This window comes from Spermophilus citellus (genome assembly GCF_964194105.1).
Source record: "Spermophilus citellus genome assembly, chromosome: 10".
Taxonomy (NCBI): domain Eukaryota; kingdom Metazoa; phylum Chordata; class Mammalia; order Rodentia; family Sciuridae; genus Spermophilus; species Spermophilus citellus.
This window is the reverse complement of record NC_138197.1, coordinates 87,500,112-87,518,782: the sequence shown is the minus strand read 5'-3', so window position 1 is coordinate 87,518,782 and position 18,671 is coordinate 87,500,112. Positions and strand designations below refer to the sequence as shown.

The following is an 18,671-nucleotide window of genomic DNA, read 5'->3' as shown; positions in this document are numbered from 1 at the left end:
TGTGTGTGTGTGTGTGTGTGTGTGTATGAAATAAAAAGGTATATTTCAAATCTCTCACTATGATTGGGAATTTGTTGACTTTTCTGATACTTGTGTTAATTTTTGAAATGGCATTAAGTATATACAAATAAGAAAATTCTCATATATTTTAGGTGAATTGAACTTTTAACTACTGTAAAGTGAGTCTCCTTTTCTTTAGTAATCTTATATAATGGTCCAACAGCTCTCTTAATTAATGCTTTTATGATAGAACTTTTACCTTGTTACTTTCAGTTTTTTCACATGTCCATGTTTTAGATATGTCTTTGGCAGTAACCTATATTTAAGCATTATGCTATTTTAAATCTATTCTGAGAATTTTTTTCTTTTGACTAGAACATTTAGTCTGTTTACATTTAATGCAATTAATAATAATTTGGTTTCAGTTATGCAATCTCTAAATTTGCCAACTATTCTGTATTACTTTTCCTCCTCTTTCTTGCCTACTTCTGGATTTTTAATTTTTTTGTGATTATATTTTTCCCCCTAAATTTGACAGTTTTATAATTTTTGTCTTAAATAATTATTGTAGAAACTACAGCATCCTTCTGTGACCTGCCAAAGTCGAATGTCAAATTTCATGCTTACTTACTCTCCTCTTAGATAATACCAAGCTGTTAGAACTCTGTTTTTAACCGAATTCACTCTCTCACTTAAATGCAATATATAGTATTCTCTCTATATGTACTATCTTGCAATTTCCACAAGACATTATTATTAGTGTTTTACATGTTCAACTTTCATTTAGATTGATCTACATATTTATCATTGCCCTTCATTCCTTACACCTCTCTAAATTTGCATCAGGAATTAATTTTCCTTCTGTCCAAATCTCCTTTCGTATAGATTATTTTGTGGCATAATCTTTCAGTATCTGATTGTCTGAAAATATCTTTATTTAGTTTCACCTTCTTTCTTGAAGAATATTTTCAAGGGATAAAAGTTCCAAGTTGGTAGTTACACCAACATGTCACTTAACAACCAGGACATATTGTGAGAAATGCTTCATAATGGGATTTTTCTCATTATACAAACACCAGAGAGTACTTACCAAACTAAGATGGCTGTGACATCACCAGGCAATATGATCTTATGGGGCAGTATCAAATACGCAGTCCCTTGCTGACGGAAGTGTTGCTATGCCACACGTGACTCCATTTCCTTTTCAGTACAGTGAAGTTATTTTGCTAGCTTCCAACTTCCATGGTTCTTATTGAGAAGTCAGCTGTTAGTCTAGCTGTTGTTCCTCCAAAGAAAATCTGTCTCTCTTTTTTTCTGGTTGCTTTTCAGCTTTATTTTTCCACAATTCACTATGTGAATTTGGTTTTCTTTTTTTCTTTTTCTTTTTAAAATCCTACTTGAGATGTTCGACTTCTTAGAGTGAATTGATGTCTTTCATCAGTTCTGGGTTACTTTGAATCATTATCTCTAAGTTGCCCCTGCCAAGTTTCTAGCTTCTCTCTTCCAGTTAAAAATATATTAAATCTGTTCACATATCCTAGGTCTCTTACTTTCTTTCTACATTTTTCCATCTTTTGTGGCTTCATGCTTCTTTCTGACTAAATTCTTCTAACCTATTTTTTTTTCTCTTCAGCTGTGTTTAATTTGCTTCTAAACCTGTCCACTTAGTTTTTAATTTTTATTTTTGTCATTTTTAGTTCTAGAATTCTATTTTTTGTCTTATTGCAGGTTATAGCTTCTGTTCCTTAAAACTTTATGCCCTTCCTTTTTCTTCTTGAATGTATTGATCGTTTTTTTTTTTTTTTTTTCATATTCTGTGTTTGATCATTCTAATACCAGGGTCCCTCAGGGTTTCATTTTCTGGTCTTTTTGATGGACTCTTGCTTATGGTTTCTTTACTGCAATGTTCTTTTACTTCTTGTATATTTGGAAACTTATTTGTAGAAACAATTTGAGGCATAAAGTAAAGTTACCTTCTTCCAGAGAGGATTTATACTTTTTTTCAGCCAGGTTCAGAGAGAGCTGGCTGTGCACTGCAACTTTAATTTAGTTGCAAAGTTTGAAGTTCCCATGTTGTTCTGTGATGCAAAGCTGGGATTCAGTCATTGTAAGGACACGCAGATTCTTTTCAGCTTATGGTGGGCTACACCTTGATAAACCTGTAATCAGTAAAATATTTTGCAATTGGTAAATGCAATTAAGATACCTAACCTTCTTAATATCATAGCTTAGCAACACAGAGTATACTGTAAAGCATCAGTTGTTTACCCTGTGAGAGAAAAAAAATCATATATATATATATTATTGAGCCAGTTATTATGACAGAAATTTCAATTTCCCTACTTCCATGTTACCTAAATTATAAGCTCCGTAATTTCTACCTCTTATAGTCTTCTCTTCCTCTCTATAAAATGCTCATCCTTGTGTGATAGTGAAGTTAATGGACAGCCAGTTTCACTGTCATTTATTGCACATGAGTTCTTACCATGCACTATGCTTAGAAATCTTTTTTTTTTTAGCTGCAGATGGACATAGCATCTTCATTTATTCCTTATGTTATTCCTTAGTTATGTTTTTTTATCCTATAACTTCTGTAGCAGGAGTGCTACAGATTATGATTGCTTTATATGTAGTTTGTAACCCCTTGGGAGAGGATAATATAATACGTCATTGTAATTGCTCTGTCTGTTTCCATAATTCACCCACTTCTGTCAATATTTGCTAAGCATTTACTACACAACCAGACATTTTTCTAGGCACTGAGGATATGGGGTGAATAGGGCAAGTATGCTTACTGTGCTCATGGGGTTTACGGACTCAGATAAAATAACAGTCCTTCCAGAATATATTTCCAGACTAATTCACTAAAAGTACATAGCTTAAAGATTGACAGAACAGTCACCCTAATCAGAGTTCTTAAAGCTAAGCCATGGAAACCAATTCTTTCTGACTTAAGGAGAAAGTGAATTTTTTGAAATGGCATCAGCTCGTAGAATCACCAGGAAAGCTGGAGAACCAGACTCAAAATTGGCAGGAACAAGGGCGGCCAGGCAACAGATAGGACCGTATTTCATGCCATAAATCAGGTTCAGAGAGGACCTGTTGCCCCCACCACCCTACCCTGTCACCCTACCCTGTTTATCACAGCTAACAGTTCCCCTGCCAGAGATGACTCTGGAAGCCTCATGCATGGCTGCCCCACAGAATTCATGAGCTGTCACAGTGGCCACTCCAGCTAGGACCCATTGTCCTATCCTGCCCCTTTGTGACTGTAACTCCTGACTCAGATTCAGAGTATGAGTGACTGGTTGGCTAAGCCTAGGGTCACATGATTATTCTAGTCACATGGGAGGCTGGAAAAGGAAGGATCTGGTATTCTGTGGAAGGTTCCATAGTAACACACTGGCTCTACATCCCTATTAAACCTAAAACATAAGGAATTTCCCAAAATAGTAAGATAGTGAAGTTAATGGACAGCCAGTTTCACTGTCATTTATTGCACATGAGTTCTTACTATGCACTATGCTTAGAAATCTTTTTTTTTTTTTTTTTAGCTGCAGATGGACATAGCATCTTCATTTATTCCTTATTTTTTTCCATGGTGAACCCAGTACCTCACAGGTGTGAGGCCCAGCCCCAGCCCCTAGAAGACTTAATACATATCACTTCACAGAATCTTTCTTTTTCTTTGGCTTTTTTTATTATACCAGAAATTGAGCCCAGGGGCACTTAACCAATGAGGCACATCCCTACATCCCCAAATCTTTTTATTTTTTCATTTTGAATCAGGGTCCTTCTAAGTTGCTTAGGGCTTCCCTAAGTTGCTGAGACTGGCTTTGAACTTGAGATTCTTCTGCCTTAGTCTCCTGAACTTCTAGGATTACAGGCATGCACCAGAGACACACCCAGAGACATAACATTTCTTAGAGAAATTAAATAACTTTACCAGAGTCCCATAGGCCTATTCCAGAGCTGGGTTTTTAAACCAGATCACCACGACCACAGAGCTCATGCCTAACTACCTTGTAACACTGCCTTCTCCTCACATGCCTATTTTTTGTTCTTAGGTTTAGGCTTAGGATCCTTTCCTGACTACAACTGAGACATTGGGGTCATCATTAGAATAAAACTTTCATTGCATATGGTATTTAAAATGATCATTAAAATTCAGGAAATCTTCCAAACAATTCATCAACGTAATTCACTAATGTGCTAACTGTTGATTAATGCAGGCTGGTTGCTGTGCATTACTGGCATCATAAATACTGTGTGTATTACTCATTAACAATCTTTTAAGATGCCATCTTCTTGGCTCGATTAATGCCTATTATAAATGAATTTCCAAAAATGGCATTTTAACCCACAATGTCTTTCCTTCATTCTCATCAGAAGGAAGTAGAAAAAGAAAAGAAAAACCAAAGTGTAGCTCAAGATAAAACATGTATATGCAAAAGCCCAAATGCAATACATTAAAGTATACTCCAGGTCTTTACCTAGCTAACCCTTTTTATGTGTGTGAGACAGTCATAAAAAACATTTCATCAGAATAAGGATCAAGAAAAGGACTATCGTCCATCTAGGTCGCAACTATGAATAAATCATCTCAAGTTTTGAGGATAGTGAAGGTGCCTTTGTCAGACTTGGAACTTGGACAATCAAAATGGAAAAATAAAGCCAGTTTGGAAAGCTGTATCAAAAAAGAATGATACTGCAGAAACAAAGGTAGCAAGAAGAGAGATCTCTGAGGGACAGGACACACTGGCAGCCACATGCTGAGCATACGACTTGTGTCTAAGCACCGAAAGAACTTAACGTTTGCTTTTCAGTTGTGTGGTTCTGATACACAAAGGACTATGTGTCCGGTAACTCAGATGGACACAGGGAAAATATGAAGTGGAAAACAAAATGAAGAGGAAGAATGTGAAGTGGCAAAGGAAACTGATAGATTTGTGAAAAGAGAAACTAGCAAAACAAAGTTCTCTTCTATATGTCCACACATTGAAACGTTTTGAGGGATCACAATCCTAGACAGTGTTACCATTGGTACAGTACATGATTTTATTGTATTGATACTTTAATTCACTTCATTATACAATATGTAATATGAAAATACGAACAAAAATGAATTTACTTTGCTACAAGAACTTTGGTTTAGGTGTTTCTCAGTTTTGGGAACGTGGTTTCTCTCTATGCTACCATAAGGATATTTGGGTTTCTAATTTTCCTGAGTAGGTAATTTGATTTCTTTGTCTTAGCTTTTAAATAGCTTTAGGTTTGGTTCCAGAGCACTGAAGGATGGCCAAATGGAGCCACTGCCACATAACCCTGGCAGAAATGAATGTCTTTGACAACAGAATTCACTATCTTTGCCCAAAGAAAACCTCTTAAATGCATATTGTGCAAGAACACTTCTGGGCTCTGCTTCAAATTAAATTGGCCTAGATATTCATGGGGATGCACTAACAAGTGTTTAAGGCTAGATAATAAATCAGAAGCTTATATCACTAGAGCAGCTATTCCACACACTGAAGATAGTCCTCCTATCCCATCCCAGAGAGACATTTTTTTCCAAACATATGGTGTTTACTTTTGAATTAGGTCACCTATTGAAACTGGAAGTCAATAACATGAAAACTGACCCTTCTTTTTAGCACTAACTCTCCAATATCACAACCTATATGACATAATAAAGCAAGACCATCCTGCAACCACGCATGAAGTTTCTTCCCATATAGATTGATATTCTTAGCTTCCATAGCACAGTAAACATTTAGGTTTTTTCTTATCACATTACACCGGATGTACCCCAAATGTCTTCAGACTCCATCAAACAGGGAATACAAACGAAGTTATTATAATGCTCACAAAATGAATTTTATGTTCTTGTCCCCAACTGCTTTTACATACAAATTAAATCCACCCTCCACTGTTCTTCCTCCTGTCTGCCAACATGCATCCTTTGAGTTCCCAAGTATTTCGTGTGTTCTGTGAACAAGTTGGTTCTTCTGGTGTGATTTTTTTTTCCTTCCTTTTCATTTTCAGATCCCTCTTGTCCTGTTTCCAGTAAGTCAATTAAGAACACTCTGCTGGCAGGATTAATGGTACCCATAATTCCCAATAACACTCAGGACAAGGGAATGATTTCTTGCAGCTCCCAAAGTCAACAATCCAAATTTTCCAGGGTTGGTTTTATCCCCCCCCCATGCACCCATTGGGCATTTACTGAGTGCTCACTATTTTTCAGACACTGTGTGAACACTGTGGCACCTTCTTCATCATCGGGCTCTATTTTGCTACTTGGGTCCCTAAGTGGTATTGCTTGGGCTGAATATTTTGGTTAGGTCTTTATGAAACTAGTTTCTAAAATGTCGACTTATAACTCACTGGGCAAAGACTCTAAACCTGACCAGTGGCCACAGTAGAGGAGAAAAGCATTCCAGCCCCTTCAAAGGCCACATTCACTTTTTCTCCATCAAGAGGTCTTCCAGGGAGACCAAGAAGATGGAAAAAATCCTTATTCTCTTCCTAGAAAATGCAAATCAGTTCACATTCATTCATACAAACTGAGGGTCAGAAAGGGTATCATCCCTCCAGTTTTAGAAACAGCCGAACTCTCAATGCTAGTTTTCATTTAGCTGTGACATTCTACCATGACGTTCTACTGGTATTCTGATAAAAAAAAAAAAAGCTGAATATATTTTTTAGCTTTCCTAATAGATTATCAATAACTTCATGAGTTGACAACCTTATGCCATTGCTTTTTCTGTGCTGAATGTAAAATGGCATCTTCCATATCATTAATTGTTCTTGTGATGACTTTTCATGTGTAACTCTAGTAACTCTCAAAGGACAAGGCAGAATGTCCTCAGAGTCACCATCACAGGAAGCACAAGTCAGCCTGCACAACTTGAGAAATGTTTTTGTTTTCACTGTTAATAAATTATTAAGAGTTTGGTATCATGCATTCACTACCCATAAGTTTTCCATAGCTCTTGTCTGGCTATCATTCTTTCCCATCAAATTTCTACACTCATAGCAAGCAGAAAAATCAAACAAACACACAAGGAAACAAATCCTCTCCCACTTTTTAAAAGTATTTCTCTTCCATTAGCCCTCAGTGCCACATTCCCACCTTGATGCAATGTTCTCTGTCCATCTTCCTGCCAGTTCCTCCAGTTTCTCACTCTAAAAAGCCACATGCGAAGAATAGTTTCACCTCTCATTTTGGTCACTTGTTGAACGAGAGTTATCAACATAGGCCAAGAAAAGGATATTTTAGGAGCTGACCTAAGTCTATGACAATGATACAGGGAAAATTTTTGCTTGGTAAACACACTTACTGTTATTATTTTTAAAAGTTAAAAGCAAAATTGGTGTTTAAAATCTATTTTTTGATAATGTTAGAAGTTGTCTCTAAAGAAGACAACTTCTAACAGAGAATATGAATAGTTATAGAAGATATTTTTCTGCTGTATTTCAACAAGCTATTTTTGTGATCCTTTTGCCCTTTTAAGATATTGCTAATTCAATCAGCAAGAATTACCCAAGGGAACCATATAACAAACTTTAAGTGCATCCAACTAGTTTTTGGGAAGCAAACTGAAATGAAGAACAACCTATCTGGATGCTTTCCTGCATACTTGTCCACTGTAACCTTTTGTTCGGTCACCCATTTCTGTGTAGCAAACTATTGCAAGATTTAGTGGCTTCAAACATCAACCATTTTATTTATCCATCATGATTCTGTGAGTTGACTGGCTTCAGCTGGGCAGCTCTTCTGATCCACATGATGTGTTTGGAGCTACAGTCTTCCTAGGACTCAATCAGTCTGCCATATCCAGGGGGTTCAGGCACAGTTCTAGGCCTTGGCTGGGGAAGGTGAGGAGGCTGAAGCTTCTGTCTGTCTTCTGCCTATCTGAGTGGGATGCTCAGAAAGCTGGACCGGCTTTTCAGTCTCTCATCAGGGTCTTTCCTACACCAATGTGACTTCTAACAGATCTTTCACAGTGGCTCAGGGATACCCAAAGCACAAATGCAGAAGCTTCCAGACCTTCTTAGGACCTGGGTGTGGACCTTCCACATTCTCCTGGTTAAAGCAATGCCTGGCCAGGGCCAACACAGATTTAATGTGGAAGGGAGTGAACACTAGACGATGTGATTCATTGAGAACCTTTTTTGGAGGTTGATGGTGACTCTATCCCATCCTCACCACATTCACAACAACAATGTTCCTATTAATAGTAAGTATTTTCTTCTAGCCAGATAATTAATTTAATTTGATTTTTTTATTTGAATTTTTACTCAAAGTATCCAGCATAGTTTTTCCTTGAAATAATTAAAACATATGTACTTTCTTGTAAAAACACCTATACTCACAATTTTAGATGATTTAGACAACTAGAAGCTTGAAGTTAAGGTATAATTAGTCATCACTGGAAGCACCATCTATGATAAATTAAAATTATATATTCTTAAACCTAAAGACACAAAGCACAGCTTCCCAAAAAATGTTCCATAATCCATTGGTGCTATATAGATTATAAATGCTATTAAGGGGACAAGGAGTTTGGAGAAACTCTAAGTAAAATAAAGGAGATTTTTCTAAATATAGAATTCAGTAAAACTCTAATTATGCAGAGTGGTATATAATATATTTTTTGAATTTTATTTGAATATGAAACTTTTCATCTCAAAACATTCCGGAAACTAAATTCCTATCCAACACTTTATGAGAGAATGATTCCTTAAAACATCATATGCTGTAAAAAATCACATTACTACCTTTATTCTCGATGCTTTTGCAAAATATTTATGGGTATGAAACATATCCATGAAGCATGGGAGTTACAATAATTATAGTAATAGCGGATAACATTTATTGAATATTCACTATGTGCCATATAATGTGCTAAGAACTTTATGTTCATTCCATAATGCATTCAAGTATTTACACACATTATCTCTAATCCTCTTAATAAATTCCATTGTAGAGATTATCATGATCCCCATTTTGCAGATGAGGAAACTGAATCAAGAAGATGCGCAATTAAGAAGTAAGGCTATGGCTTGAGTCTGGTTTGTATGGCTCATGTTCTGTAGCTGAACTACAGCTCTCTTCAGCCTTCTCTTTGCATATCAAACCCAGTTTTCAGTTTCTACATTAATGCTTCAGTTTTGTTTGAAATTCTATAATTCTAGAGGAAACTGATATTGATCAAGCACCTACAGTGTGCCAATCCTTATGCTTTTATATGTATTTATTAGGTGATTTAGTTCTTACAGTAGTCATAGAAGTATTGAATATTGTGTAAAAAAAATAAACTCTTTCAATACTGAATGTTTTTATTTATATTTATTTATTTATTTATTTATTTATTGGTTGTTCAAAACATTACATAGTTCTTGATATGTCATATTTCACACTTTGATTTAAGTGGGTTATGAACTCCCATTTTTACCCCGTATACAGATTGCAGAGTCACATCAGTTACACTTCCACTGATTTACATATTGACATACTCATGTCTGTTGTATTCTGCTGCCTTTCCTATCCTTTACTATCCCCCCTCCCCTCCCCTCCCCTCCCCTCCTCTCTTCTCTCTCTACCCCCTCTACTGTAATTCATTTCTCCCCCTTGTATTATTTTTCCCTTTCCTCTCACTTCCTCTTGTATGTAATTTTGTATAACCCTAAGGGTCTCCTTCCATTTCCAAGCAATTTCCCTTCTCTCTCCCTGTCCCTCCCACCTCTCATCCCTGTTTAATGTTAGTCATCTTCTCATGCTCTTCTTCCCTACTCTGTTCTTAGTTACTCTCCTTATATCAAAGAAGACATTTGGCATTTGTTTTTTAGGGATTGGCTAGCTTCACTTATCATAATCTGCTCTAATGCCATCCATTTCCCTCCAAATTCTATAATTTTGTCATTTTTTAATGCAGAGTAATACTCCATTGTGTATAAATGCCACATTTTTTTATCCATTCGTCTATTGAAGGGCATCTAGGTTGCTTCCACAGTCTTGCTATTGTGAATTGTACTGCTATGAACATCGATGTAGCAGTGTCCCTGTAGCATGCTGTTTTTAGGTCTTTAGGGAATAGACCCAGAAGGGGAATAGCTGGATCAAATGGTGGTTCCATTCCCAGCTTTCCAAGAAATCTCCATACTGCTTTCCAAATTGGTTGCACCAATTTGCAGTCCCACCAACAATGTACAAGTGTACCCTTTTCCCCAGATCCTCGCCAGCACTTGTTGTTGTTTGACTTCTTAATGGCTGCCAATCTTACTGGAGTGAGATAATATCTTAGGGTGGTTTTGATTTGCATTTCTCTGACTGCTAGCCATGGTGAGCATTTTTTCATGTACTTGTTGATTGATTGTATGTCCTCCTCTGAGAAGTGTCTGTTTAGGTCCTTGGCCCATTTGTTGATTGGGTTATTTGTTATCTTATTGTCTAATTTTTTGAGTTCTTTATATACTCTGGATATTAGGGCTCTATCTGAAGTGTGAGGAGTAAAGATTTGTTCCCATGATGTAGGCTCCCTATTTACCTCTCTTATTGTTTCTTTTGCTGAGAAAAAACTTTTTAGTTTGAGCAAGTCCCATTTGTTGATTCTAGATATTAATTCTTGTGCTATGGGTGTCCTATTGAGGAATTTGGAGCCCGATCCCACAGTATGTAGGTCGTAGCCAACTTTTTCTTCTATCAGATGCCTTGTCTCTGATCTGATATCAAGCTCCTTGATCCATTTTGAGTTAACTTTTGTGCATGGCAAGAGAAAGCGATTCAGTTTCATTTTGTTGCATATGGATTTCCAGTTTTCCCAGCACCATTTGTTGAAGATGCTATCCTTCCTCCATTGCATGCTTTTAGCCCCTTTATCAAATATAAGAAAGTTGTAGTTTTGTGGGTTGGTTTCTGTGTCCTCTATTCTGTACCATTAGACAGCAAAATCAGACAATGAAAGATCTCTTCAACAATGAAATACATAAAGAAATCCAGGAAGCAAAAGATCAACTATACAGGGAGATAGAGGTTATAAAAAACAAACAAACAGAAATCCTAGAAAGGCAGGAAGCAATAAACCAACTTAAAAACTCAATTGAGAATACTACCAGCAGAGTAGAACACTTAGAACATAGAAAGACCAAACTGAATGTTTTTAAACATAGAATAAGCATCTCATAAACCACTTTAGAACAATTTCTTAAGCACTCAATTCCAAAGTGCAAACTATCAGATTCTTCTAAAGAATTGCTTCATTGAAGTACTCAGAACATTCAAACTGATTTTAGCTTAACCATACCCCTTTTCCAGCCAATTACATGTCTAGTTGGAATCCTGGTGAAAATCATACAGAATAATCTGTTTTGGATTTATGTCTTTTAAATCCTATGTTCACATGATAATGTATATCTTTCCTAATTTCATATATATATATATATATATATATATATATATATATATATGAAATAAATAAATGGAAATCAATAGTACAGCTTGAATTTTTAGCACAATTCCTTTTCAATACAGCAAAAATACCCATAGAAACATATTTATTTTGGAAGTTATCTTAAGGCGGCAACCTGAGCACACATTTACAACCAGTCTTTCTGAGGTTCCCCTGAAATAGAAAACATGTTGTAAATATGGAAGTTAAGTTCCATATATGAAGACCATTCTTAAATTTCCTCCTCTGCTCTTGGAGAGCAATCAGCCTAGCAATATAACCTAAAGGTTAAAAGAATGAACTATGGAGCAAAAACATGCTCGGTTCAAAGCCTGCTTCTGACAATTACTCGCTATGTCACTTTGGGCAAAATATTTAACCTATGGGTGTCTCCACTTCTGTGTATATAAAGGGAGATTTAATTGTACCTAACTTCTAGGATTTTTTGAATAGTACATGAATTTATACATGTGCTTAAGACAGGACTTTGTCTGTCTGTCTGTCTCTCTCTCTCTCTCTCTCTCTCTCTCTCTCTCTCTCTCCATGTATATGACAATCTCAAGGTAAAATATTCCTCCAGAATTTGGTGGACTACTCCCTAACTGCTACTCCTTACCCATTTATCCTAAAGCAATCCTACTGGTGAACTGCTCCTCCTGATGACACAGGACTGCAGCCTACTTAGACTTTTCCCTGAGGGAGAGGAAATGTATCAGGAAACAGATCTCAAACAAAAGAATAAAGAAAATCCCTCTGAATGCCTTAGGCATTTGTTTTAAATATGAGAGGAAAACCAAGGGTCATTAGTAGAATTTACTAGCATCTTTAAAGAGAAAATCGGTATAAACACATTGCAGAAACTTATCTCAGAGGTACTGAAAATACCTCAGGAGGAGAAGGGAAGTAAAACAAAAACAAAAACAAACCCCCAAAACCTCCAATTAGAATTTTCAGAGAGATTTAAAGCAATATTGTGCCTACTCCCTAATACATACGTGCGTGTGCAAACACACATACACACACACACACACACACACACACACACACAGACCATTTGAAAAAGAAATTAAGAGCAACGAAAAAGAACTCTTGGAGATTAAAAATATGATTTCTAAAAATTTTTTAAAAATTAAGAGAATGCTAGAAGTTAAAAAATTCAAGGATGGTTTCTGTGATATAAACCTTAGTGACAAGATGAAAAATTAAAGCAGAGAGAGGAAAAGAAAGGACAGAGCTTTAGAGGGCAAATTCATAAGTGGTCTACACACAACTAATGGGTTCTAGAAAAAAGGAGAAAAACATTGATGGCACATGTATTACCAAGAATTAGATGAGAATACATGTTCCATGGCTAAGGAAAGATTTAATGATTCTCAAAAAATAGTCCCTGAATGCCAAGCAGGAGGAAGGAAGCCTACATTGTTGACATCCTTAGTGAATTTCAGGATAGTAAAGACCAATATAATATCCTAATATAAAACCCAGTGAGAATAGTTAGGTTAACACAAAGTAATGAGAACCAGATTGGAATAGGTGATGTGAGATGCCGAAAGACAATCGAGCAATGCCTTCCAAGTGCCATCCATTTACCCTTTGTAATATATGGGGATGCAAGCCTCTGCTAAACCACACCAGCCCAGACACAAGAAGATCCCAACGGTAATGAAAACTAATTATTTTTCTGATTTGGTGCTCTTCAGGAGAAGAGCTGTCAGAGAGCTGGGTCTGAAAGGCCTTTAGGTCGGGCTTCAAGGAACACACAGCAACTGGGTTCACTGATGACTAAAGACCCCAAAGGAACTGAAACACATTACAGTGGGGGGACCAAAGACTAGGTGCCACCTCCTCAGCCAGTCTTTCTGAGGTTCCCCTGAAATAGAAAACATTCCAGCTCTCTTTCAAATTCCTCCCATATAGTTTAGCATCTTCCCAGTGCAACTTGCAAATTAGTCATCTTGGTCCCCAGAAGAAGTCACACATTCCACCTTTCCTGTGCATGCCCCTTTGGCAAGATCTCTTATTCCTGCCAACGCTGTCTGCTAGAAGGTCTGCCATTGATAACTGACCGAGTCGGGCAGGATGTCCTAGCTCTTAACCCCACAGGCTGTATAATATGGTGCCTGGACTTAAGTTTTAGTCCCAATTTCTCCCATTTATTATTTCTCCCATTAGAGAAAATAATTGTATTTACCCCACAGTGTTTTTGTGATGATAAGATGTGATAATCCCATTTAAGAATTCAGCACAGTCCCCAGCACATAGTTAGCATTCAATAAAATTCCGGGTATATAAGCAGAAACACCACGGCCCTGATCCCTGCCAGAGTACTCACTCAACGCTGACTGCTCAGGGCACCATCTCTCATCAATGCTGAAACTGCAGTTGCACAGGCAACATTTCACTCAAGTGAGAAGTCAGTGTAATTCTCTTGATGTATGACTCCACTTAAGTTCTACTTTAAGTACCCATTCAGAGTGGTGTTAGAAGTTTAGTGAATTTAGAACTGTGCTCCTCCTTCTCAGGCAGCTTGTACATTGCCAGAGCATTACATACCTTCTCTGTGTTGTGTGTGTGTGTGTGGGGGGGGCAAGAGGAGGTGGCACCTAGTCTTTGATCCTCCCACTGTAACATGATTCGGTTACTTTGGGGTCTTTAGTCATCAGTGAACCCAGTTGCTGTGTGTTCCTTGAAGCCCGACCTAAGGCCTTTCAGACCTAGTTCTCTGACAGCTTCCTGCAAGCTGAGCCAGGGCTGGGTCTTGCCTGCCCTTCACTATCACTGGTTCCACACTGAGTCCGGGAAAATCACTGTGAAGATGGCCTGGCTTGCCCAGGCATGTCTCCTGGCTCTTGCTTGTTTCTCAAATCTGAATGAATGCAGAAAGCACTCTATTTCCAGATTTTCCAGAATAATCTGGATTTTTCTGTCCACTTTTCTCTCCACCTGGGGATTCTGGCTGAGGGTGAAGAGAAAAATGCTGCCCCCTCTTGGAGCAGTGCACACCAGCATTGTCATTCCTGTGTCCTGGTCCTTCTCCTCCGGAGAGGAGGGCTATCTTGCTTTGGAGGAGGGAAAAGGAGGAGCCCTATTCAGAAATCAGTGCTCTCTTTGCCTGGAGGCCCTTGAGGACCTATGGCTTTTGGCTCCTCTGCTGATATCCCTGAGTGGGGAATGTCGAGGACAAGGAAATACAAGGGCAAAACAATAGTTAGGAAAGTCCAATTGTTAACTGCCCAAATCTGATGAATCTTAGAATAGCACCAGATGACATTTATCAAGAACTAACTAGATGCCACGGCTTTCTTCTGTGTATCTACTATTTAATCATCGGATTAAATAAAATTAAATTTTGCTTTGGGTAGGATTATTTACTTGGTGAATCCTTCTCAATGGTAAGTGACTATTTCCATTATCATCAGAAAAGGTAGTATTTTATTCCCACTTGCCAGATGAAAACCTGGACTCTTAGACAAGTTACAGTAATTCATCCAAAGTCAGTCAGTATGTCCAGTGGAGAGCTGGAAGTCAAGCCCACAGAGTGGTTCCAGGGCCTTGGCCTCCACTCACCTCTTACCTACCTTTCCTAGACTGTGAACCAAATAGCTGCTGTGGTTTCCATCTCTCTTACTGAAGCACTAGACATGAGACTGCCCATCTGGGTCGATTGGGGGGCAGTCAGAGCAACACACAATCATCACCCTGCCACCCCACACCCGTCTCCCCTAGGCACACTTGTTGTCCCTGAAGGGAGTGTATCTCCTGTACCTCTCTCTTGCTTTGAGTGGAGTTATCTCACTTAGATGTAAGTGACTCTCTCCCGCCCTCTAGACATCCCTTTCAGAGTAGGCCCTGATGTCTGTTTAGAAAAGCAAAATATCACCTAGTAAGGAATATAAGCCCAGCCAGGTGTGTGGTGGTACATGCCTGTAATCCCAGCAGCTCAGGAGAGTGAGGCAGGAGAATGATGAGTTCAACGCCATCTTCAGTGACTTAGTGAGGCTCTAAGCAACTCAATGACACCCTGTCTCTAAATAAAAATATAAAAAGAGCTCGGTATGTGGCTCAGTGGTTAAGCATCCCTGGATTCAATTCCCAAAACAAACCCATGTAAGAGAATATAAACCCAGATTAAACCACCATTCCACCATTACAGAGGAGAGACTTGGGTGAAGATTTTTATTGTCTCTAAGCCTTAGTTATTTCATTTCTAAAATAGGAATAATGCCTATATAATAGGGCTATCCTATATGTGAACTGCTTAGCAGAGTGCCTGATACGTAGAGGGCACAAAGTGGTCATTTATTTGGCTTTTTCTTTCATCTAAGTTTGTGATAAGCATGCAGGTGCATTCAAATCTGTGGTGGCTTAAAGTTATTTAGAATGAGCTGGGCAAGACTCTCTGCTTGAGGTCTCTTGTCCTTGCACCAGTTTCATTGCTTTTATTATTATAATACAAATTGCATTAAGTGCATGTCAGTCACAGCCATGTGCTAAAAGAATCACTCTTAACAGAGGTGCTTGTGTGTGTGTGGTTTTTTTTTTTTTTTTTCTTAACAAACAATAACTACTCTATTTAGGCTTGTATCTATTGGATTATAATCAGAGTTAAGTCAATCTATTTTTCCCTGAAATAACTGAATTTATAATCTTAAATTAATCTGCTTAATAATAGTGTTGATAGCTACCATTTATACACTACTTACTTTGGGTTACTTTGCTAAAGTTGAGTTTATTCTCACGGCCAGTGATTAAAGAGTTCTTGCATTCATCTTACAGAACAGGTTAGCAAGGTGTAGAGGCTAAGTATCTTGCTCATGGTCATAAAGCTAGTACCTGGCACAACTGGACTTGGAGTCCATCTAAATCCAAATCTCTATCACTAATTTAAAATAAATAGAAATAACAATAGAAAATAATGAAAAACTTAACTCTTTTGCTTTCTAACACATCGCATATTTCGCCAATCATATGATCTTAAGTCTTTTAATACACAGGCAATGTAAATAAAATAGAACTAGTCTTAATAGACCATTTTCAAGATCAAGGAAGAGAAAGTCCCATGAGAATTTTTCTATTATTTAAACATGTACAGTATCCTTTGGAGAAGGACATTTTAAGAAAGTTATTGAAATCTGGTGGGCTGGCTTTATTTAAGTCTTCCATGAATATATTCCCTAGGCTTTTTCTGCGTAGTGATAAGGAATAGTCTCCGGTTGACACCTACATTTAAAAGTCAGATTTTCTAATTTGAATATTTCATGTTGATTTATTTCATCATTGCTATTTGTTATTGTACCTAGTAGCTACATTCATTTGGCCAATTTCCTGGGGGCTTTAGTTAGCAAACTTCCTGTGGGGGGGGTGCCTTTGCAAATTAAAAAATAACAAATAAAGCAGACTCAACAGATAAATGATGCATCACTGTACAAAAAATTTTATGGCTTCAACAGAGAATAGAATCCCACACCCACATTTTTGTATAGACCTGATTAACAAGAAATTTTCTTCAAGCAGATGGAGCATGAAAATTGCTGCCCCTTAGAATCAGTTGTCTAACTGAGTTTAATATTTACATTTAGTTTTCCACTATTATTATTATTATTGCCATTTTAACTTATGCATTCCAGCCATAGCATATGCCTCTAGGTACAAGAGGAAGGAAAAATTCAATTTTAGTGTTTGTCTTATTTGCACTTTACTTGAAGCAATTTGGTTTACCACATGGAGTGAATAAAGCTGTCATTTTTTCCCCAAAAAAGAACACAATAACTATAATGGACTATGCATTCATTACCAAGTAGATTAATTTTTTTCTTTTGTTGAAGGGCATAAAAGAGGGGATAATTTAAAATTGAATTGTGCTTTGTGAATCACGATGCACATTTTCAACCTAGGCGTCAAACAAGTCCCAGCTTTTCTGCCAGTGTTTTCCAAACCCATAATGTTTTTCAGAGAATATTACTTAGAATTCAATAGAAGCATGTTTTTTGGCACATATGTACTAATTTCCTGCAGGAAAATATAAATTAAAATATAACCTTTGACTTCCAGAAAGAATTCTCTGTGTTGTATTCTTGGCTTTCCTTCTTTCTTGGGGGACTTGAATTCTCTCTCTCTCTCTCTCTCTCTCTCTCTCTCTCTCTCTCTCTCTCTCTCTCTCTCTCTCTCTTTCTCTCATTTGTTTTTGTTTTTATTTCCCCCCTTTTACCTCATCTTTCAAAAAATTTCATTTAATATCTAGCCTCTGCTAAATCCTTCCTTATACATTAGAGATCTCAGCTGTGTTCATACTCAGATTCTGCTTGGCCCTGTCTGAAGTTTCAGAGCTCTAGTTCCTAAAAGCAGTGAGATTTAGAGAGGATGTTCAAGACAGTGGGACAGGGTTAGAGGAGAGGGTCATCTCAGGAAGAATGTGATCATTCACTTCCCATTCAATACTTTTGGTAGTGAGGATTGTGAATAAAAATTTTCAAGAGCCATTTTCATAAAAAATATCTTTAGATACTGAAAGCACGAAGAAACATTTTTTTTGTAGCCTAGGTAACAGATATTAATAATAATAATTAACTTCCTGAGCCCTTCCTAATCACTAAACTTTCAGCATTAAGTATCTGATCCAATCATGGCAATGGGCCTAACATACAGTCGTTATTTTCTCTATCTTATAGATGAGGAAGCTGAAGTTTAGAGGGGACATGTAACTTACCTGTGGACACACATCTGAAAAAAATGGCAGATCCAGGATTCTAATACACATCTCTCTGAATTTATAATCCAGCGGGGTCTTCCATCAAGACACTGGAGTGCCATGAGCCATAGGGTAGAATGCCAGGCTGAGAGGTCATTCACTTCTGTAGTGCAGATAGGAAGATAAAGGACATGGATGTGCTCTTAGAATGGGAGTGCATGACTGTAGGACTTTCTCAGAGCCTCTCATTTGCTTCTTGGCAACCATGAGCTGCTAAGCAAGAAAGAAGGAAAGGGCCTCTTGGTAGATGGTAGCCAAGACATGAGTATAAATGAAATGACTTTTGGTTTGCCCAGAATAATTAGGAAAAGAATCAAAGGCAACTGAATTTCTCATGGAGTCCAGTTTTATAGCCTTTCAAACCTCAGGTTGGTGAGGCCTGGGGAAACAGGTTATGCAAAGAACTCCTCAAATCAGGGTTTGGTTTGTAACAAAAGATGGAAAATGGCTATCTGCTTTCATTTTTTGGTGTC

The 18,671-nt window shown here is 37.5% G+C and overlaps 1 long non-coding RNA gene across 1 annotated transcript in view; it reads right to left on the bottom strand.

Moving 5' to 3' along the window:
- LOC308657528 overlaps positions 1 to 7,264 on the bottom strand; it is a 29,423-nt gene extending 22,159 nt beyond the window's left edge. Inside the window, exons 1-2 of the long non-coding RNA XR_014023955.1 lie at positions 7,133 to 7,264; positions 1,091 to 2,159 (exon numbers count right to left, since the gene is read on the bottom strand). This is a non-coding gene — a long non-coding RNA (uncharacterized lncRNA). The remainder of the gene's footprint in view (positions 1 to 1,090; positions 2,160 to 7,132) is intronic.
- Between the last annotated feature and the right edge of the window lie 11,407 nt (positions 7,265 to 18,671).